Source organism: Corythoichthys intestinalis, chromosome 16, assembly GCF_030265065.1.
Source record: "Corythoichthys intestinalis isolate RoL2023-P3 chromosome 16, ASM3026506v1, whole genome shotgun sequence".
Classification (NCBI taxonomy): domain Eukaryota; kingdom Metazoa; phylum Chordata; class Actinopteri; order Syngnathiformes; family Syngnathidae; genus Corythoichthys; species Corythoichthys intestinalis.
The window spans coordinates 49,374,024-49,398,346 of record NC_080410.1 but is presented as its reverse complement, the minus strand read 5'-3'; the positions used below and the strand labels follow the sequence as shown (position 1 = coordinate 49,398,346).

Here is a 24,323-nt window from a genome sequence, read left to right as displayed (position 1 = left end):
TAGCTCCTCTCCAGTCAAGTTAACGATATTTCGCAAGGCTGTTTACTTCAAAATAAGAGTCCTCTTCCCCAGCGCGCAGTGTGCAGGCACACGTTTTCCTGTATTTTATTTCGAAAGCGGAAGTGCGTCGTGTTGTACCTTCTAAAAAGCGATAAAACGGGCTAGTTTTTGGTAGAAAAATGTCAGAATGTTAGGCTCGTCGGCACTCGGGGGGACGTGACGGTAGCGAGCGTTGCTTAGCTCCCGAATGTAAACCGGAAGGTTGCGAGGGGGGTCTCCTGCTCTCCTTCCCTTGTGCCCCGCTTGTTTATTAGTAGGCGGGGGAGTTGTTTGACACTTTGACGCGCGGAGGGGGTCGCGGAATGTCCAAAGTGTTCGGCTAACGTCAACTCCTGCGAACCTGCTGCTGCTGCTCCATCACCTCGCCGTCAAAAGAGGAGCGGCCGATTCCGAACTCGCAAAGCCAAACCAGGTCTGTCCTCTTTATTATTCTCCTCAGAAGCCGTTTTATTCCATAATCGAATCCGCCTCTTAATGAAATCTGGTATTATTTCATTTTTTCCCCCCTTCGAATTTTTGTGTGTGTGACGAATCTGCTGTCACGTAGCGCCAATTTGGAACGTCGGCCAAGCAAAAAGCTGAGGTCTTTTGTTTTGCGTGTGGCATCGTAATTATGATTTAAATTTGCTGAATCATCACAAAGGAGCGTTCGGAGGGAGGATAAAAAGGGGTCTTTCAGCCGAGGTGGCTCGAGCTGAGCATCAAGTGATGATGATCAGCAATGCATCCTACGGGAACGTGGCTTTGTTTGCCTTTAAAAGCCTTTACACTCAAGTACCAAATAGGTGTCAAGTTGTCACATCCGTTTAGAAAATGCACGCTAAGCAATATAAAGTACAGGCATAGAGAAAAGTAGCTATGCGCTTTTTTTTTTCTTTCAATTTTTTTAACGTTTCAATGATTTCCCTGACCCTTTTCTAGGCATGTGGTGGAATGAGATTCTGACGGTATGATAATCTTAAGCCAAAATATCACGGTTTCACGTTATTGCAATTACAGCTCTAAAATGTGTTACTGTGAGATAGCTGGGTTAAAAAATATATGAAAACACTTTTTTTCCCTTCAACAGGATTTTTCTATTTTTCAAAACAGCCTATTAGAAAATTTGAACATAAGTATATATTAAGTTTCAAGTAAGTTTAAAAAATAACAATAAATAACTGAGATATTCTAAATTGAATTAAAATAAATAAAGTCCTTTAGGTTAGCACGACTCGAACACAAGTATATATTAAGTTTCAAATAGATTAAAAAAAAAAAAGAATAAATAACTGAAATACAGTGGTACCTCTACATACGATCGCTTCGACACACGAACTTTTCGACATCTGACGTAAAATTTGACTCGCCATTTGTTTCTACATCCGACGACATGCTCGAAATACGACGACAATGGCAGCACTGCAGACGAATGCACGGCGGATTTTCTTGTGTGACAAATCAACACTGGTTTCAGAAAAGGTTGGTACAGGTGGTGAAACAAGGAAAAAGTTGACGCTTACCTTCTAAATGAAGATGGAAATGACAGAAAAATATGAGCGTAGGGTGGGCATCCGTGAAATGGCTCAACAATACATCTCCACGGTCCTCCTCCGACCATCGTTCGCCAGTCTTTATAAGTTAAACTGACAATTCTTATCGTGGTAACATCTCCAGAGAAATCGCCAACTTCGCCATGTTTTTATCATTTATTTCACAACTTATTCAAAACAAAAACACCTTCTGTCTGCCGCAATTGACGGTGTTCTCAAGAAAACATTCAAAGTGAAAGTGAAACTCAAGCTCACCCGTCTGTCTCTGGCACGTCAGCCCCGCGGTGCGTTCAGGGTCAGCAAAAAACGTCCGCCACATTAGAACCCGATTCGTTACATTAATACAGGAATTATTATTATTATTATTATTCCGATTTTGATTTATAATTTATTTGTTTTGCTATGTGTAATTGCCATTTGTAATAGTACCAGCAGTATTTTTTAAGGATTAATGAAGGTTTTTGGGCTGTGGAACGAATTAATGGAATTATAATGTATTCCTATGGGAAAATCCTGCTCGACATACGACCATTTTGACTTACAAACAAGGTCCTGGAACGGATTAACTTCGTATGTAGAGGTACCACTGTATTCTACATGAAATTAAAATAAATGAAGCATAAGCGGATTTTAAGGGGAGGCCAGGCGTTGGCCAAAAAGTGTCATTGCATGTAACTGACTTTCCTGGGGCTGTCAAACGATTAAAATTTTTAATCGAGTTAATTACAGCCTAAAAATTAATTAATCGTAATTAATCGCAATTAATCCCAATTCAAACCATCTCTAAAATATGCCATATTTTTATGTAAATTATTGTTGGAATGGAAAGATAAGACACACGACGGATATATACATACAACATACTGTACATCAGTACTGTATTTGTTTATTGTAACAATAAATCCACAAATGGCATTATTAACATTCTTTCTGTTAAAGTGATCCACGGATAGAAAGACTTGTAGTTCTTAAACGATAAATGTTATAGTTACAAGTTATAGTAATTTTATATTAAAACCTCTCTTCATGTTTTTGTTTTAATAAAATTTGTAAAGTTTTCAATCAAAAGTAGAGTTAATATAATAATAATAAGAATAAAAATAACAATAATGAAAATAGAGTGAAAAGTTTTACGTGTATTTTGCATAGCTATTTTGATATGGAATGCCAGTTCATTTTGCATTGTTGTTTAACTGTGTGTCAGAATAGGGCCTCATTACTATAGACTGAAGTGCTTTTCTTTTTGTGAACATTATTTTTCTTTGAGAGATAGGAATATTATTTTTGTTGTGCTTTCACTAAACGATACTTATGTTTGTTGTGAAGGGGAAGCTTATGCCAATAAATGGCGTGGTCCAAAGAACGCCTGTGGCCACTCGCCTTTACTGTATAACATATAGCTGTACATATCTTACCCAAAATACAACAAGAGACACATAATCGCCACTAAAAGAAAGAAAACTTACCGAAATATGTGTGGAGCACAAATAGCAATTTGCCTTGCATTGTGCACACAGCATAAACATCTCACAACTACTAATTCTCCCACGTTTAGAAGAAATAACATTAGTATGGAATGGCGCTGCCCCCAAGCGGCCGGTGGCATTCTCTTCACTCTAAATGTCCATAAACGGCCTCATTGTAATCTTTCATTCATTCATTCATTTTCCATGCTGCTTTTTCCTCACGAGGGTCGCGGAGGTGCTGGAGCCTATCCCAGCTAACTACAGGCAGTAGGCAGGGGACACCCTGAACTGGTTGCCAGCCAATCGCAGTCATTGTAATCTGTTTGAGGCAATGTGTGAGCGGGTCACTCAGTGCATGCGTTAATTGCGTCAAATATTTTAACGTGATTAATTTTAAAAATGAATTAACGCCCGTTAACACGATAATTTTGACAGCCCTAATATATATAAAGCAGTGGTCCCCAAGCTACGGCCCGCGGGTCGGATACGGCCCGCCTCCACATTTGGTCCGGCCCCCTGAACAATTTTTTAAATTTATTTATTTATATATTTTTTTAACTTGTGTTATTTATTTCCTGGCTTTTTCTGTGAAGAACCCTGAGAGGGTTATTTGGTTATTATCTATTTGATTAATAGTGTTTAGGGCTGTCAAAATTATCGCGTTAACGGGCGGTAATTAATTTTTTCAATTAATCAGGTTAATATATTTGACGCATTTAACGCACATGCCCCGCTCAAACAGATTAACATGACATCACAGTGTAATGTCCACTTGTTTTTGATTAAAAAATTTTACAAATTTTATTAAAACGAAAACATGAAGAGGGGTTTTAATATAAAATTTCTATAACTTGTACTAATATTTATCTTTAAAGAACTACAAGTCTTTCGATCCATCGCTTTAACAGAATGTTAATAATGTTAATGCCATCTTGTAGATTTTTTGTTATACAGTACTTATGTACCGTATGTTGAATGTATATATCCATCTTGTGTGTTATCTTTCCATTCCAACAATAATTTACAGAAAAATATGGCATATTTTATAGATGGTTTGAATTGCAATTAATTACGATTAATTAATTTTTAATCTGTAACTCAATTAAAAATTGTAATCGTTTGACAACCCTAATAGTGTTATTATATTTATATTACATTATATTATATCATATATCATATCATATCATATCATATATCATATCAAACTTTGTTCCGTGAAGAATCCAGAAAGGGTTATTTGATTGTGGCTTTCTGAAAACAATAAATTTTTACATTTAGGCACTCCTGCAATTGTCACACTTTTTCCTGTTAAAAACAGACCCCGGCCTCTCATCAGAGAAGGGAAAAGTAATGTGGCCCTCACAGGAAAAAGTTTGGGGACCCCTGTTGTAAAGCAATAAAACTGCAACAAAAATGAATGAAATGAACAAAAAATATCATTTTATAATGGGTCAAAATTATTTTTTGAACCGATAATGTGGCTAGCAACTTAGACAGTCATTTGCTTTGCAGGGAGGGCAATTTAATATTTCAAATGATTTTTTTTTTCTTTGATTGAAAATATTTTTTTGATTGAAGCAACTTTTTTTGGGATTGAATGATTTAGACACAAATGTCCTACCCATAATATGGCCCAAGCACAAAATGGATTGCTTCAATCAAAGAAAACTTTTTCAATGAAAAATTAAGTGTTGAAATGCAAATTTCTTAAACTCAAGTATTTTTTCGCATTCAAAAACTTTTTCTATGATTGAAATTTTTCTTTTTTTGATTGAAGTGATTTTTCTTTTTGAAAATACATTTTTTGAAGCAACTTATTTTTTGATTGAATAATAAAGACGAAAAACGTCCAACCAAAATGTGGCCCAAACACAAATCAACATTACTACAATCAAAAAAGTTGCTTCAATTTTTGACTGGGGTAACTACATTGGCACGACACCGGCAGACATACCATAGTCAATGGGTGACAATCTTGGCGAAAAGTATTGCCTAAGCAGCCTGATTTAGAATTCCCCTCAAGAATGATGGGAAACAAAAAACGCTCATTGTCAACTTATTATTTTAAATATTCCTTGTAAGTTAATTCTATTGCTGACACTGCGTTTCGGGGTCATCAACATGTTGTGCCCCCCCCCTACCCCAAAAGTCAAACTCCGCCTATGAAATGAAGTCCTTAAGGTGAGCACAACAGCTGAACATTACACGGATCCCTCGCTACTTCGCGCTTCAAGCTTCGCGCACTCAGTCCCTCGGGGACTTTGTTTTTCCAATTAAAAAAATAAATAAATACAGATGAGCCGTCCTGAGCCGATCACATAGGCTAGGTTCATACCACAGGTTTTAATGCACAAATCAGATTTTTTGGAGACAAAATGGCGGACGAGAGTACGGCGTCAAAATCACGTATAAGTCAAGTGCATCGTAACCCGGGGACTACCTCTATTGGATACTACTTTTTAAACTTTCATCCCCTTCATTAAAAAAATAAAACATTATTTCAAATTGCATAAACCAGAAACAAATGCAGGGTTTCCCCTCGGATTTTTTGAAGCTGTGGTGGTGGGCTGCATCGGAGTCTGACAGCCTCACCATGTCGTGCCAAGGCGAATTTTTTTTCCCATGTTTTTTTTTCCTCAAGAAGAACCATAAGAAAGATATACAGTGGGGCAAATAAGTATTTAGTCAACCACTAATCGCGCAAGCTCTCCCACTTGAAATGAGAGACAGAATGTGAAAAAAAAAAAAACAGAAAATCACGATGATTGATTTTTTTAAAGAATTTATTTGCAAATCATGGTGGAAATTAAGTATTTGGTCTATACCAAAAGTTAATCTCAATACTTTGTTATGTACACTTTGTTGGCAATAACGGAGGCCAAACGTTTTCTGTAACTCTTCACAAGCTTTTCACATATTGTTGCTGGTATTTCGGCCCATTCCTCCATGCAAATCTCCTCTAGAGCAGTGATGTTTTGGGGCTGTCGTTGGGCAACAGGACTTTCAACTCCCTCCACAGATTTTCTATGGGGTTGAGATCTTGAGACCAGCTAGGCCACTCCAGGATCTTGAAATGCTTCTTACGAAGCCACTCCTTTGTTTCCCTGGCTGTGTGTTTGGGATCATTGTCATGCTGAAAGACCCTGCCATGTCTTATCTTCAGTGCCCTTGCTGATGGAAGGAGATTTTCACTCAAAATCTCTTGATACAAGGCCCCATTCATTCTTTCCTTTACACAGATCAGTCGTCCTGGTCCCCTTGCAGAAAAACAGCCCCAAAGCATGACGTTTCCACCCCCATGCTTCACAGTGGGTATGGTGTTCTTCGGATGCAATTCAGTATTCTTTCTCCTCCAAACACGAGTACCTGTGTTTCTACCAAAAAGTTCTATTTTGGTTTCATCTGACCATAACACATTCTCGCAGTCCTCTTCTGGATCATCCAAATGCTCTCTAGTGAACCGCAGATGGGCCTGGACGTGTACTGGCTTCAGCAAGGGGACACGTCTGGCAGTGCAGGATTGGAGTCCCTGGCGGCGCATTGTGTTACTAATAGTAGCCTTTGTTACTGTGGTCCCAGTTCTCTGTAGGTCATTCACTAGGTACCCCCATGTGGTTCTGGGATTTCTGCTCACCGTTCTTATCATTTTGACGCAACGGGGTGAGATCTTGCATGGAGCCCCAGATCGAGGGAGATTATCAGTGGTCTTATATGTCTTCCATTTTCTAATAATTGCTCCCATAGTTGATTTCTTTACACCAAGCGTTTTAGCTATTGCAGATTGAGTCTTCCCAGCCTGGTGCAGGTCTACAATTTTGTCTCTGGTGTCCTTCGACAGCTCTTTGGTCTTGGCCATCGTGGAGTTTGGAGTGTGACTGACTGAAATTGTGGACAGGTGTCTTTTATACCGATAATGAGTTAAAACAGGTGCCATTAATACAGGTAACGAGTGGAACCTCGTTAGACCTCTTTAGAAGAAGTTAGACCTCTTTGACAGCCGGAAATGTTGCTTGTTTGTAGGTGACCAAATACTTATTTTCCACCATGATTTGCAAATTCTTTAAAATCAAACAATGTGATTTTCTGTTTTTTTTTTTTTTCCACATTCTGTCTCTCATGGTAGAGGTTTACCCATGTTGACAATTACAGGCCTCTCTAATGCCCCTTTCCCACTGAAACTAGTGGGTCAACGCACGTTTTTTCCAAGCCCATGCAATCCACTAGCAATTGGCATTTGGCGCCTTTCCCATTGACAAAAAAAAAGCCGTGTCTTTTTTTGTTTTTTTTCACCCGTCTAACCCCCCACCCCTCCTCAGCCGTGCGTAAGGTTACGTGACGTCACCACGCTAAGATCAACGTCGACAAGTGCGACCGAATTAATTTAGTTCAAGGAAGTAAACAATGCAGAGCATTATGGAAGCCTCCTTTCCGTTTGTGTTCTCTGTTTTCATGCTTTTTACTGCCCTCAAAATGGTCGAAATCCGGCAAAGGATCAACACACTGCTTGTGCTGAGGCAACTTAGGCGACGTGAATTCTTCTTCTACTAGCTTTGTTGTGAGCATCGACGTAACTACGGTTGTGGGGCGTGTTAAATGGGAGGCGACTGGCACGTTGTTATGACGCATCACGTAAGAGCCTACGTCACCACGTAGATTAGGGTGTTGACTGTTGACCCGGGGTTTTGCTTTCACACTGCATGACGATCAGAGCCGAGGTGATTTTAACGCGGTTGATTGACACGGGTCGAGGCGGGTCGCTGCACCTTTCCCACTGCCACCAAAAGCCGATTATTAGTGGGTTGACACAGGTTTTTTTGGCCAGTGGGAAAGGGGTATAATATTTTCAAGTGGGAGAACTTGCACAATTGGTGGTTGACTAAATACTTATTTGCCCCACTTTGTTGAATGTTCATGTCCATCTTGTGTCTTATCTTTCCATTCCAACAATAATTTACAGAAAAATATGGCATATTTTAGAGATGGTTTTAATTGCGATTAATTATTCATTCATTGATTTTTCCATGCCGCTTTTCCTCACGAGGGTCGCGGAGGTGCTGGAGCCTATCCCAGCTAACTACGGGCAGTAGACAGGGGACACCCTGAACTGGTTGCCAGCCAATCGCAGGGCACCAGGAGACATACAACCAGTCACGCACTCATTCCTACGGACAATTTAGAGCAGGGGTGTCCAAACCTTTTGCAAAGGGGGCCAGATTTGGTACGGTAAAAATGTGGGGGGCCGACCTTGGCTGACGTCCTTTACGTAGAACAATATATTTAAGCAAATTTTAGCAAGCCATTCCGTGTGTCACATTTGCTTTATTATTTTTGTATTAATAATTTCCACAATCTCGCAACTAGCCTTTGTGACGTTCTTTTTCGACTCTCGGGCTCTTGTGAAATACTGCTGCTGTAAAATTAAACTAGCTTCAAGTTGCTTGAATTTCTCGCTATGTATCTTCTCTGTAATCTTGTCGTAAATGTCAGCGTGTCTTGTTTGGTAATATCGCCTCACATTGAACTCTTTAAAAACAGGGACTGTCCCTTTGCAAATGAGGCAGACACAGTTGTTGCGTATTTTAGTAAAAAAATAGACCAATTCCCACCTATCGTTGACGCGTTGGCCATCGTAGTCAACTTTTTTTTTTGTGTTGATTTGTGTTGATTGTCGCCATTTTAGAACATTGGGAATAAAGGGTCACACGGGGTAATGTTGCTTAGAGTGCTGCTGCCTTTTAGTGGGTAAATGAGGAGCAGCATTTAGTGTGTAAGCTACTTCATATGCTGGTAGCAGTACTGCTGACCAATTTATTAAGTCTGTGCGCGGGCCAGACGTTATTGATTTTATGACAAAAGCTGGGGGCCAGATGAAATTTGACGAAGGGCCGCATTTGGCCCCCGGGCCGGACTTTGGACATGTCTGATTTAGAGTGTTCAATCAGCCTACCATGCATGTTTTTGGGATGTGGGAGGAAACCGGAGTTCCCGGAGGAAACCCACGCAGGCACGGGGAGAAAAGGCAAACTCCACACAGGAAGGCCGAAGCCCGGGATTGAACCCTTGATCTTAGAACTGTGAGGCAGATTAATTACGATTAATTAATTTTTAAGCTGTGATTAACTCGGTTAAAAATTTTAATCGTTTGAGAGCCCTAATGATAATAATAAAACATCTCATTTGAAAGGCGTGGCGGCTTTTATTTTGGCGTGGCGGGGCGCCACGATCTCTTTTATGCAGGGGAAACCCTGAAATCTGATTCAGTTACTGGTCTAGTCCGCCATATGCCAGAAAGTTTGCAAAATTTGGGTCCTTTTATTATTATTATTAATATTATTATTATCATTGATGAAAGCCAATTATGACACCTTTGACTAAAATCTCAAAATATTAATTTTAGGGCTGTGAAAATTATCGCGTTAACGGGCGGTAATTAATTTTAAAAAATTAATCACGTTAAAATATTTGACGCAATTAACGCACATGCCCCGCTCAGATTAAAATGACAAAAGTGTAATGGCCGCTTGTTACTTGTTATTTGTTTTTTGTTATTTGGCTCACTTTGCTGGCGCTTGGCTCCAGATGATTTTATGGGTTTAGGGAGTGAGTTTGGTGTAATGACATCAACAATGGTGAGCTACTAGTTTATTTTTAGATTGAAAATTTTACAAATTTTAATAAAACGAAAACATTAAGAGGGGTTTTAATATAAAATTTCTATAACTTGTACTAACATTTATCTTTTAAGAACTACACGTTTTTCTATCCATGGATCGCATTAAGAGAATGTGAATAATGTTAATGCCATCTTGTTGATTTATTGTTATAATAAACTAATACAGTACTTATGTACAGTATGTTGAATGTATATATCCGTCTTGTCTTTTCATTCCAACAATAATTTACAGAAAAATATGGCATATTTTATAGATGGTTTGAATTGCGATTAATTACGATTAATTAATTTTTAAACTGTAATTAACTCGATTTAAAAAGTTTAATCGTTCGACAGCCCTAATTTATTTATTTTGGTTTAGATTTTGAGGATGCACATTTTCAAAATTGATCATCAAAGTAGTTGTTGCTTCAACTCTAATATTTTCACAAATTACCTCTAGTGACCGTTTTTCGTGTTGCACGCGTCTTGATTTACAGCTTTATGTATTGGAATATCATAAATTTATACTTGTAATATTCTTCCCCCATTGTAAATATCCATGTTTGTTTGCATTAAATTGGTCATTTCAACTTCAATATTCCCAATTTTCTCCCCTCCGCTGACTTTCTTTCAGATTATTTTGTAATCCAGGTAAAAACTAGCTCTCCGCTGGCAGCATTTGACACAATTTAACAGTCCATTTCTCTTATTTTGATGGGGCAGATGCTCTTGTTTCCCCCTCGCGAGTGGCGGGATGACATTTTCAGCCCATTAGCCTGCATGGAGGCCAGGTAATGAATTATCCGCCGCTGTTTCTCTTTTAAAGTCACCTTGGAAACTGTTGCGCATTTAGAGGCAGATTGAAGTTTCCCTCCCCGCGCTTGCTCGCCTAGCCGGCTTATTTCATCATCGCCAGCGTGTGTGCGTACTCGTGTGCGATGCATTCAAATGTATTTTAGAAGGCAGGTGCCCGGCTTTCGCAATAAAGCTGCCGGTTGATGCCTTCCAGGTAACGAGAATAAATGGAGAGCCCAGTAGAGCCGCGCCGCTGGAGATTAGCAACAGTTGACGGCTCTAGACGTCCGATCTGTTTGAATCGGGAGGGCTGGCAGGGAATCGGCCGTCCCATTTCAAATGGATTGGATGTCTTTTGCCTTCAATAGAGAAAGTCAGATTGTGTTAAATATTCCAGCTGCTTTTTTATTAATACGGTGGGGCAAATAAGTATTTAATCAAACACCAATTGTGCAAGTTCTCCTACTTGAAAAGATTAGAGAGGCCTGTAATTGTCTACATGGGTAAACCTCAACCATCAGAGACAGAATGTGGGGGGGAAAAAAAACTGAAAATCACATTGTTTGATTTTTAAAGAATTTATTTCCAAATTAGAGTGGAAAATAAGTATTTGGCCACCTACAGACAAGCAAGATTTCTGGCTGTCTGGCCGCCTGTCTCATAAAGATGGATTTTTTTTTGTCTCTGCGGGATCTGCTCAACGAGCAGCGTGGACTCAACGGCATCTAGTGGTCCCGATCGTCCAACGCCTGGCATCCCGAGCATCCTCTCGGTTGTTCTGCTCGGTAGTCCGTCGCCTGGCATCCTTCCGCCGGCGCCCCGGCCGTGTGGCCTGGCTGTTCGTTGCCATTGAATCGGGTTGCAGGTCTTACCAAATGTGCTACTGCCTTCCAGTGGCCAGTTTTATTGCTTTAAAATGGATTTTCAGCTTTGTGTTTTGGAGCTCAGTTGAATCAGAACCCAGAGATCTCTTATGGAAAAAAAAAAATGTAAAATATGTCTTTGGGACACTGAAACAATGAATGGTAAATGGTGTTATACTTATATAGCGCTTTTCCACCTTTCAAGGCACTCAAAGCGCTTTACACTATCTCACCATCCAGAAAATAGAACGCATTTATACATTTTGCGAGCAAATGAGTTAAGTCTCCTTAGGCAGAAGGTTCACTTACTTCTGTCATTGTTTGCATGCTATCCTCATTAAAATATAAAAACCTATAAATGGGTGGTTTTAGTTAAAGCAGTTTTTTTTTTTAAATCTGTGTGATTTTGACAAAGATCAGATCACATTTGGTAAATTGGTAGTGATTTTATGCAGAAATGTGAGAAATTTCAAAACGTTCAGATGCTTTTTCATACCACTGTGTATGAATTAGGGCTGTCAAAATTATCGCGTTAACGGGCGGTAATTAATTTTTAATCACGTTAAAAAATTTGACGCAATTAACGCACGTGTCCCACTCAAACAGATTAACATGACAGCACAGTGCAATGCCAACTTGTTACTTGTGTTTTTTGGAGTTTTGTCGCCCTCTGCTGGCGCTTGTGTGCGACTGTTTTTATGGGCTTAAGCACCCATGAGCATTGTGTAATTATTGACATCAACAGTGGCAGGCTACTAGTTAATTTTTTTGATTGAAAATTTTACAAATTTTATTAAAACGAAAACATTAAGAGGGACTTTGATATAAAATTTCTATAACTTGTACTAACATTTATCTTTTAGGAACTGCAAGTCTTTCTACCCATGGATCGCTTTAACAGAATTTTAATAATTTTAATGCCATCTTGTTGGTTTATTGTTATAATAAACAAATACATGACTCAAGTACCGTATGTTGAATGTAGATATCCATCTTGTGTCTTATCTTTCCATTCCAACAATAATTTACAGAAAAGTATGGCATATTTTAGAGATGGTTTGAATTGCGATTAATTACGATTAATTTTTAAGCTGTAATTAACTCGATAAAAAATTGTAATCATTTGACAGCCCTAGTATAAATGTATGTGTGCATGTATATCTGTATGTGTGCATATATATCAGTATGTATGTATGTATATATGTGTATATATATGGCGGAAAACACTCAGGTGACTTGAAGTTCCGCTCTGAGACCCCCACTTTGGCCAAATTTCAAAATTGTCCGATATGCATGAGTGATAAATCATTGGAAAGCTTAAAATCTCAATTTTCTGGGGGAAGAAAATTTTTGAACAGGAGGGCATTTAAAAATAATATTGAAATTTCTAAACGGCAAAACCCAATCTGGAGGTGAGAGCACGCGAGAGCAAATTTACAGACGCCATGACTTTAACAAGATATTATAACGTACTTACCTTGTTTCGATCCAAAAACTCCAAGTAGCATGTATCACTGAGTGTCAAGACACAGCTGTAAATGGCCACAGCTGGATTTTTGAGGATTTTTATGGGTGAAACATGGTCATATAACCAGGGTCGCTATGCAGAAATCGCAGACATCAAGGAGTGGTCGAGATTTTCTTTTTCTTATATTTAACCTTTAAACGTTTTTTTTTTTTCAATTTTTCTTTATTTGGATGGATTATCATCTAACATATCGGAGAAAATGCGACAGTAACAAAAAATGTACAATTAAGCAACAGTTATGAGGTAGATATCCGTGACTTTTTTACTGACACCATTTTTTTCATTGTGATGTAATATGTTTAAAAGTTTAAAATATGCGAGTGAATACTTTTTAAAGTCTTTTTTTTTCTTTTTTTTTTTAAACGAAATATTAGACATCATTTAATAATTCTAAGCTAAAAATGACAGACATTTTAAATAATTATTACTTTCGTTTTATGGCAGAGTTGAAACAAAAGCGGTTGCGCGACGTCTGTAAACGGGGGTTTCCAGGGTAAAACGGACAAATTAAAAATAGTTCGGGGGCTTAATGTGCCATGAATCTGCTATGACGGCATATAGGCATACTGTTCTATCAAAGACAACAGTTGTTTTGGCTTAAAATACAAGAGTTTCTTTTAAAGAGGTCAGAAACTGCTTTTTCAGTCTTGTCTGTGTTTTCCGCCATATGTATGTAAGGATGTACACTCACCAGCCACTTTATTAGTTATACCCTGCTAGTAACGGGTTGGACCCCCTTTTGCCTTCAGAACTGCCTCAATTCTCCGTGGCATAGATGTAACAAGGTGCTGGAAGCATTCCTCAGAGAGTTTGGTCCATATTGACATGATGGCATCACACAGTTGGTGCAGATTTGTCGGCTGCACATCCATGATGCCAATCTCCCGTTCCATTACATCCCAAAGATTCTCTATTGGATTGAGATCTGGTGACTGTGGAGGCCATTTGAGTACAGTGAATTCATTGTCGTGTTCAAGAAACCAGTCTGAGATGATTCCAGCTTTATGACATGGCGCATTATCCTGCTGAAAGTAGCCATCAGAAGTTGGGTACATTGTGGTCATAAAGGGATGGACATGGTCAGCAACAATACTCAGGTAGGCTGTGGCGTTCCAACGATGCTCAATTGGTACCAAGGGGCCCAAAGAGTGCCAAGAAAATATTCCCCACACCATTACACCACCACCACCAGCCTGAACCATTGATACAAGACAGGATGGATCCATGCTTTCATGTTGTTGACGCCAAATTCTGACCCTACCATCCGAATGTCGCAGCAGAAATCGAGACTCATCAGACCAGGCAACGTTTTTCCAATCTTCTATTGTCGAATTTCGATGAGCTTGTGCAAATTGTAGCCTCAGTTTCCTGTTCTTAGCTGAAAGGAGTGGCACCCGGCGTGGTCTTCTGCTGCTGTAGCCCATCTGCCTCAAAGTTCGACGTACTGTTCGTTCAGAGATGCTTTTCTGCCTACCTTGGTTGTAACGGGTGGTTATTTGAGTCACTGTTGCCTTTCTATCAGCTCGAACCAATCTGGCCATTCTCCTCTGGCATCAACAAGGCATTTCCGCCGACAGAACTGCTGCTCACTGGATATTTTTTCTTTTTCGGACCATTCGCTGTAAACCCTAGAGATGGTTGTGCGTGAAAATCCCAGGAGATCAGCAGTTTCTGAAAAACTCAGACCAGCCCTTCTGGCACCAACAGCCATGCCACGTTCAAAGTCACTCAAATCACCTTTCTTCCCCATTCTGATGCTCGGTTTGAACTGCAGGAGATTGTCTTAAACCATGTCTACATGCCTAAATGCACCGAGTTGCCGCCATGTAATTGGCTGAATAGAAATTAAGTGTTAATGAGCAGTTGGACAGGTCTACCTAATAAAGTGGCCGGTGAGTGTATATCTGTATGTACTGTATGTATATAAATATATATACATATATATATATATATGTGTGTGTGTGCATATACAGTATATGTGTATGGATGTATATGTGTGTGTATTTTTTATTATCATTACGACAATTATTATTGTTTTTCTTCTCTTTGTTGTTGTATTCTTTTAAATTTGTGCAAAATCAAAATCAATCTAATGTATTATACAATATACAATATATAGATACAGTATATATGGAGATATACAATTTTTATGACATATGCGACCACTGACGCTTGACACTTTCGCATCTAATCAAATATCCTGCAAATGAGTCTAATCTGTTATTGCAAAATTCCTTTTCTAACCTGACCTTGTTACCCCAAAATTTACTAACCTGTTTTTTTTTTCGTTACAACATTTTGATTATAATATCCTTGCCCATTATTGAATTCTCTTGAAAACAAACAGAATTGACAACATAAAAACCTGATTTTCAGAGACCAAACAAAACTTTCCCAAAAAAAGAAATCAATTAAAATTCCCAATCAAAGATTTTTGTAAAATAATCTATGTAAATTTGAAGTGCAAATTGGCCGTACTAGTGATTTGGACTAAGGGATCGACGAAGCTTCTGGCGCCATATTGCCTCCTCTGCAGTATGGCCGAGGCGCAGCTGTGCCTCGGGAGCGGTTACGCCTATTCAGGACAATTAATAGCCTCCGGGAAGTGAACACAAACATGGGATTTGTCCACAAAAGTGCTGCTTAAGCTACAAAGGGAAAAAGGAAACGCACGGAAGCACCATCAATTATATTATATATTTCTTTTTTTTTCTTTTTTTTTTTTTTATCCCCTGCGACGGGGAGGTGATGAAACCTCTTGCAAGGGTGATTGCTAAGCGTTGCGATATGCCCGCCGCTGATTCTCTCAACTCGAGTGTCTTTGATGACTTTGCGCTTAGAAACTTGAATGAGACACGGCGTGTTCGAAGGTGTCGTGGAAATGAAAAGAAACTCTGAAGTTAGCTCAAGCCTAAAATAATACACGGTGTCGCCGCAACCGATAAATATTAAACTTAGTTCTTAGTAATCTTAAAAAAAAAAAGATTAATAGTAATACAGATGTTCTCATAATACAGTTTATTGGTACTTTTCATGAAAGTTGATTTCAGTCTTTTAATCATAGGAGGAGTTTGACGTTTGGGGCAAGTGGGGCACAACATGTTGATGACCCCGAAACGCAGTGTCAGCAATAAAATTAACTTACAAGAATATTTATAAAAATAAGTTGACAATGAGCGTTTTTTTGTTTCTCATCATTCTTGAGGGGAATTCTAAATTAGGCTGCTGCGGAAATAATTTTCGCCAAGCTCGTCATCCATTGAATAGGGTACGCCCGCCGGTGTCGTGCCAATGTAGTTACCCCAGTCAAAAATTGTATCCCCTGGGCGGAGCCATATGGAGGTAGATTTGTGTCTTTATTAATCAATCTCCCCAAAAATTTGCTTCAATCAAAATATATCTTTTCCACCAAAAAAAAGTCACTTAAATAAAAAAAAAATTAAAAATGTGTTTGAATGCAAAAATAAATTTGAAACTTTAAAAAAAATGCATGTGAAAGCTATTTTTCTTTGATAGTTTTTCTTTTTTTGATTGAAGCAAATTTTTTTGATTCAAGCAATGTTGATTTGTGTTGGGCCACATTTTGGCTAAGACATTTTTGTCTTTATTATTCAGTCAAAAAATAAATTGCTTCAAAAAATATATATCCCCCCGCAAAAAAAAAAAAAAATCACTTCAATCAAAACAAGGAAAATTTCAATCATGTAAAAAATTTTTGAATGCGAAAAAAATATTTGAGATTGAAAAATTTGTATTCAAACACTTAATTTTTCATTGAAAAAGTTTTCTTTGATTGAAGCTATCCTTTTTGTGTTTGGGCCATGTATGAGTAGGACATTTGTGTCTAAATCATTTCATCCCAAAAACTTGCTTCAATCAAAAATAATATTTTCAATCAAAGAAAAAAATCATTTGAAAAATAAAATTGCCCTCCCCTAATTTAAAAAAAAAATTATTATATGCAAAGCAAATGAGCGTCTGAGTTGCTAGTCACATAATCTGTTCGAAAAATAATTTTGACCCATTATAAAAATACTTTTTTTTTTGTTCATTTTATTCATTTTTGTTGCAGTTTTATTGCTTTACATCTTTTATATATATAGGAAAGTCCCCCCCCCCCCCGCCTCCCCCCTAAAAAAAAAAAAAAATCCGCTTATGCTTTTAATATGTGTTGATCTGGCAAAAAAATGTATTCAAATAACTTTTTGTAATAGCTTTGTATTCTTAATATTGGTGTTTTTTTCCCCCCCAAATAAACACCAACTCAATTCTTGCATTTTTATGCTGCCTTCACGTGGTATTAAAATTATGGTAAATACCAGTTGTTGAGTTGAAAATTTCATGTGGAAGCCCTCTCAAATAGTAGAGGTGTGCATCGGCACTGACCTCACGATTCGATTCGATTACGATTCGGAGGGCCACGATTCGATTCGATTCGATTCGATTAAGAGGGCCACAATTCGATTCGGTTCGATTCGGCAATGCATCACGATGCATTAAAGCCTGGGATGCATTAAAATGCTAAAGCAAAGCATATTTTTCGTGAATCATGAGGCAACACAAGCGGTCAGACATTAAACACCTTTTTATAGGCTCTTGTGTCATTCCTGGTTGTAGTTAAATGAAAATAGTAATATATATAAAAAATAATAAAAAAACATCACAGCATTTAATTAGTGCTTTGAATGAGACCAGGGCTTTCTTTTTTTTTTTTTTTTTTTTTACACACACTAGCAGTCTTTCATTTTTTACACACCGCATAAGTTTGGTCAAGTTTCCCACCAACCTCATAGAAGCCAAAATGTCTCCATATGCCTGCTTTCAATGTCTTTGGTGCGTCAGTAATCTTTCGCGCTTCCTCTTTCACCGCTTCAGCCATTGTTAGTATGTCTTATCTCTGCTTTCTTGAGTGCCACTGCGCAATTGCGCATGTCTGTGACGTTACTCCCGTGAGGAAACAGATTTGAGTTCCTCGTCCCCCCTGCATTGCTTGTACAATAGCTCCCTCTACAGGTAAACATGAGAATAATAATACAAATGGGGAAAACAAATCCATTGCATCACTGGAAGATTTTTGAACGGATTTATATATTTTAATATGTGCTGAATCGATTCGGCTTGTTGCCCGCATCGAATCGCATCGTTCATGGCCCGCATCGGGATGCATCGCCGCATCGATTATTGTTGACACCAGTATCAAATAGGGGTGGGCAGTTATCAGGAAACATTCTACGATACAATTGCTAAACGGAAAAACGAGCCACTTTCATCCTTCTGTTGTTAGTTTGACTAGTAGACGTCCAATCCATTTGAACTGGGAGGGTGGTTCATTCGATCCCATCCCTCCCACTTCAAACCGATTGGCTGTTCATGACTCAGTGGTAGCTAATGCCAGGCAATGAGTTCATTTTGGGTAGGGGTGCGACAATTAATCAATTAATCGATTATTTACTATTTATTAATAAACAATTAAAAAGGCTGCAGCTATCGAATATTTTTGTCATCGAGTATTGTACTGAAGATTCCATCAATAAATCAGATAAAACTTTTTTTTTAAGGTGAAGAGCAATTATAAATATACATGAGACACAAGACATTTCACCTAATATTGAACCATTTTTAGGCAATCACTATTTATTTGTTTATGAATATTTTATTTATTTAGATGTACCATAGACTTCATAATGATATTGATGGGACGCGGGCCAATTAATAGGAGGGCCTGCATTGTTGGCATGGCCGTCAAAGTGGAATCACAGACAAAGAGCTTTTTTCGTTGAAAATTCTTGTGAATAAATGCTTAAATCCCTGAGTTCTTTATAGATATGGACGTAAAACAGTCCCGATTCTTGGTCAAACGCAAAAAAAAAACGTGCAGTTAGCATTTAGTTAGAAGTATGATGCTAGTTTGTTATTCAATGTGGCGGCCACCATATGTAAACTGGGCTTTTCCACTGAAAATTCTTGTGAATAAATGCGTAAATCCCAGATAGATATGGACGTAAAACAGTCTCGATTCTTAATTAAAAGCAAAAAAAAAAAAAAAAACGTGTAGTTGGCATTTATTTTACGTAAATATGTCGAAGTACGATGCTAGTTTCTTAGTTAATGTTGCAGCCGCCATTTGTAAACAGAGCTTTTCCGTTGAAAATTGTTTTGAATAAATGCTTAAATCCCTGATAGATATGGACATAAAACAGTCCCGATTCTTGGTTAAAAGCAAAAAAAAAAATGTGCAGTTAGCATTTATTTTACATAAATATGTCGAAGTACGATGCTAGTTTGTTTGTCATTGTGGCGGCCACCATCTGTAAACAGAGCTTTTCCACTGAAAATTGTTGTAACTAAATGCGTAAATCCCTGATAGATATGGATTGAAAACATACTCGATTCTGGGTTAAAAGCAAAAAAACGTCCAGTTTGCATTTATTTTACGTAAATATGTCAAAGTACGATGCTAGTCTGTCCGTCAATGTAGCAGCCGTCATTGTAGAAAGACCTTTTCCACTGAAAATTCTTGTGAATAAATGTGTAAATCCCTGATAGATATGGATGTAAAACAGTCTCGATTCGTGATTCTAAGCCAAAAAACAAAACAAAAAACATGTAGTTGGCATTTATTTCATGTAAAGATGTCGAAGTACGATGCTAGTTTGTTAGTCAATGTGGCGGCCACCATCTGTAAACAGAGCTTTTCCACTGAAAATTCTTGTGAATAAATGCGTAAATCCCTGATAGATATAGACGTAAAACAGTCTCTATTCTTGATTTAAAAGCAAAAAAAAAACAAAAAAAAACGTGTAGTTAGCATTTATTTTACGTAAATATGTCAAAGTACGATGCTAGTCTGTTAGTTAACGTGGCAGCCGCCTTTTGTAAACACAGCTTTTGTGGTGAAAATTCTCATGAATAAATGCTTAAATCCCCGAATCCTTTATAGATATTGTTGTAAAACTGTCACGATTCTTGGTTAAAAGCAAGAAAACCATGCAGTTAGCATTTATTTTACGTAAATATTTTGAAGAATGATGCTAGTCTGTTAGTCAATGTAGCGGCCGCCAAATGTAAACAGAGCTTTTCCGGTGAAAATTCTTGTGAATAAATGCTTAAATTCCGGAATTATTTATAGGTATGAACATAAAACAGTCTTGATTCTCTGTTAAAAGAGCAAAAAAATGGGCAGTTAGCATTTATTTTACAATGTATCACAAAAGTGAGTACACCCCTCGCGTTTCTGCAGATATTTAAGTTTACCTTTTCATGAGACTGACAAAATGACACTTTGATATAATGAAAGGTAGTCTGTGTGCAGCTTATATAGTTGAGTTCATTTATTTTCCCCTCAAAATAACTCAAAATAAAGCCATTAATATCTAAACCCCTGGCAACAAACGTTAGTACACCCCTATGAAAACGCGTACATCCCTAAATGTCCAAATAGAGTAAGAAAGCCTGCAAACAGTTTGCTGAAGACATGACAACAAAGCACATGGATTACTTGAACCATGTCCTATGGTCTGATGAGACGGGCGGGCTTTCTTGTGTACCCTCTTCAGGACAGGCTTCCTCCAGGGGTGACAGCCATGCACACCAATTTAATGTAGAGTGTGGCGTATGGTCTGAGCACTAACAGGCTGACCCCCCACCTCTTTAATCTCTGCAGCAAGGGTGACATCACTCCTGTAATGAGTCACATGACATTTTGGAGGGAACATGACAAGCAGTACTCAATTTGGACATTTAGGGATGTACATAGTTTCTGAGGGGTGTAGTCACTTTTGTTGCCAGGGGTTTAGATATTAATGGCTTTATTTTGAGTTGTTTTGAGGGGAAAATAAATGAACTCTACTATATAAGCTGCACACAGACTACTTTTCATTGTGTCAAAGTGTAATTTTGTCAGTTATGTCCCATGAAAAGATATACTTAAATATATGCAGAAACGCGAGGGGTGTACTCACTTTTGTAATGCACTGTATTTGTATAACCTACATAGAAAAGGATTACGTTGCAGGTTGGACGGCCTTAAAGTTTGTCTTTTGATTACACGCAGAAAATGATGAGCGGAGCTACATGAAAGCGAAGCGCAGCGTGACAAAAATAAATGTTTTTTTTTGTTTGTAGTTTACTTTTGCGTTTGAGCGAACGTGGGAAGATGGCAGGGGGGCTCGCGCGTCTCGCTCAAGAAAGGAATCGTGACTCGTCCTCTGTGGGCGGAACGACTCCTTTGGGACGCCCTTCCACCTCCTCTTTCAAATCATATACGCTTTTGTCATTTACTTCTTTATATATTTATTCAGCGGGTAATCTCAAAGAAAAGAATCTTCTAGTGCCTGAAGGCACACCGTATCCCCATGGGTTGCAATTTTCGTTTCAGGATCGTTTGGATAAATCCGATGAGTTCACTTAAAATGAGGTGAAAACTGCTGGAGTGTGGCTCTTCGTCTTTATGGCTCGTTTTTTTTTTTTTTTTTTTTTTTTTTTTTTTCAGTTTAATTTTTACCAGTGAGTGGACCCCCTGCAGACCCCTTTTTTCACTTATTGGCCCACAGCAAATGATGAAAATCTCATTAATTACGGCCCGCACAAGAAGCTTGAGTTTAGTCTGTCGCACTTCTTCACTTCAACTCAACATGTGCTGGTTACCGGTTTCAAGATATACCATGGTATGAAAACTTCACGGTTTCAAAACCGTGAAAATGTTCTGTTATACCGTCATAACTATTTTTTTATGTCCCAAAAAGGCAGGGAGTAATCCCTCGCTTGCAGCTGCAAGGCTAAACCCGTCCTCACCGGTTGTTGCTCAGTGTCATTGAGTCAGCTGTGCTACACGATGCCTGGAGGAGGTGAAACTCCTCAACTTTTCCCCCATTGAAGAAAACGAAATGCTGGTATTGGAATACTTCGGCTACAGAAAAGTTATAGATGACCGCGGCTAAGAGGAGCAGGGCCGTGCAGAGACCGGTGGAGGGGCAGGTGCTCAAAGATCAAAAGGGGCACATGAACAAAAAATTAATACACCTTACAACAACATAACTTCCAGTTTAACCAGTATAATTGGCTGTGACTGTGACAGACTAATTGAGAAGGGGGAACAATGAATAGAAATCAACACTGTCATCAACACCTTATGGCTGTGACTCAGTCAGTCTTTGCCTCTTTTCTTCCTTCAACCTTGATATCAAAACTTCCTTACTCGTTGTTCATCTGAGAACAAACCAAATTAGATGTTTACTGAGCCACCAAAAGCAGTTTTTTTCAAAACTATTATTTCATTATTAGAGAACTTAAAGATGTGTACCTTTCTAGATAACGTTGTGAAGAGAACGGATAAATATTATTGCCTATAGAGAGTGAGACACACAAGTCCAAATCGCCTTGGACCAGAGGTAATTCATTAGGGGGGGTAATTCATTATTAAAATGGAAAACTATATAAGCGAAAATTGCAAATTATTATTTTTTAAAAATCCCTACAGTAATGGGGTAACACAGTTTGTTTTCAACCACCAGATGTCCTCAGACTCCTCACCACACACCCAGGTCACAGAGGAACAGAGTACAGGTTATGCGTTGGCTTAGTGGCACACAGACGGCTTTTTAATTTTTTATTTTTTTAAGGTGTTTTCGGTGTTCAAGTACTCAGTGGCGTGCTTGTACAGTCGGCCAGCACACACATACGCACAAAAAAAAAAAACAACATAAAAAGCCCAGTCAAAAGGGGCACTTTGGGCATGTAGGAGCAAAGGGGCAGGTGCTCAAGCACCCTCCGCCCCACCCTCTGCACGTGCCTGTAGAGGTGGAAGGCCAACCGACATGTAAAACATGTTTTCAGAGGGTGGCTGCTGAGGAGGCAATCCCTCCAATATGATTTCGCATTTATACAAAATTAAAGGTTAGTGTTTTTACTATCATGAACGTTTTCCTCCACTTCAACGCCAGCGTGTTTAGTGTGTCTAGCGGTGGTAAAATGGGGTGTTTATTCCTCTGTGGCAACTGTCTGTGTTGAGAAAGTGTGTGTGTGTATCATGTAAACAAGATACGAGACATACGCACGTGCTTTTTATGGAAAATAATTCAATTATTTTTGTTCTGATGGTAATAATGTTGAGCTGTGGGTTTACGCTCACCTAAAGGACTGCATTTATTTTTTTATTAGAATATTTCAGTTATTTTTAAAATTATTTTAACTTAACATTATACTTGTGTTCCAATTTGCTAATACATATTTCAAAAATAAAGAATCCTGTTCAATGGAAAAGTTTTTCTTTTTTTTTTTGGTAACCCAGATATCTCAAAGTAACACATTTTTTAGCACTAATTGCGATACTTTGAAACCGTGATATTTTTGCTTAAGGTTATCATACCGTCAGAATCTTTGACTTTTTCCAGAATGTTCCACACAAGCCGTCATATGCACGCAGGAATACCGAAGTCTGTCCGCTACTTAAAACTAGCAGTAGAGTCCATTTCTAAGGAACAATTACGACATTGACAACTGCTAATTTAGTGTACTTAGGCAACATTACTATCTAAATTGCTTTTGCTTTCCACAGAGTATCGGCTCTAAAAGTTGGCAAACCTTTATTTTGGGGAACACTACAATAGCATTTTGTCAGTGGTGAATTGCACTTCTCTTCAGCAAAGTGAATGTAGGCTACAGATGCCGGTGGCCCAGTATCTGTGCTGATGAATGAGTCTAATCACAAGTGTTTCCCCCTGTGTGACATTATGCAGCAGGTGGCAATAACTCTCACATTCAAGGCTTCATTTCAGAGGAGAAATGGCACAGATCAGCTACAGATTGCTCATTTCTGAAGGGTCCAGTTGAAGGAATTTTTAAAAAATGAATAAAAATTTCAAAACGGTATGGCGATACAACAATATCATTCTAGGTTATTCTACAATAAACCGAAAAATAAGCTATTTTCATCCATCTGCAATGAGTTTATCACTAGTTGACGTTATATCCATTTGAACTGGGAGAGTGGCCATTGGCATGCCATTGGCATTAAGAAGGAAGAAAAACAAAAAGATTTGATCCCCACCGCTTCAACGAAAACTCAATATATTTTATCAAATACCTGAACACATGAGTTAAGTCTCCAGTGATGCAGGTTTGAGGTCAATTGATTTTTTTTTTTCCCGAGGAGGAGGAGCCTTGCTCGTAAAAAAGGGCGTTTACTGTACCCACTAGGGGGCGCCAGGCCTAATGCGTAATATTTCAATGCAGTCGTGTTCAGGTTAGGACACCTCACATGCATGCCAGATATGAAAAAGATTGCACCTTGTATCAGGTGGTTATTAGTCATTTACTGAATTGGTGTGTTGCCAAAAAAACGCCCGACTTTGGCACCCCGCCCAGGTCAGGCCTGTGAATGAAAACTCACCATTTTGATAACCTAACATCTCATATGTCTTGTGA

General features: G+C 38.4%; 1 protein-coding gene across 2 annotated transcripts in view; it reads left to right on the top strand.

The window, feature by feature from the left end:
• LOC130932121 (transcription factor MafG) overlaps positions 1-24,323 on the top strand; it is a 49,990-nt gene that overhangs the window by 410 nt on the left and 25,257 nt on the right. Inside the window, exon 1 of one of the 2 annotated variants that reach the window (XM_057861533.1) lies at positions 36-472. The exons of the other annotated variant lie outside the window; for it this stretch is intronic. The gene's annotated coding sequence lies outside the window, so the exon portion shown is untranslated. Of the gene's footprint in view, positions 1-35; positions 473-24,323 lie in introns of those variants that run through there. 2 annotated transcript variants of the gene reach the window in all.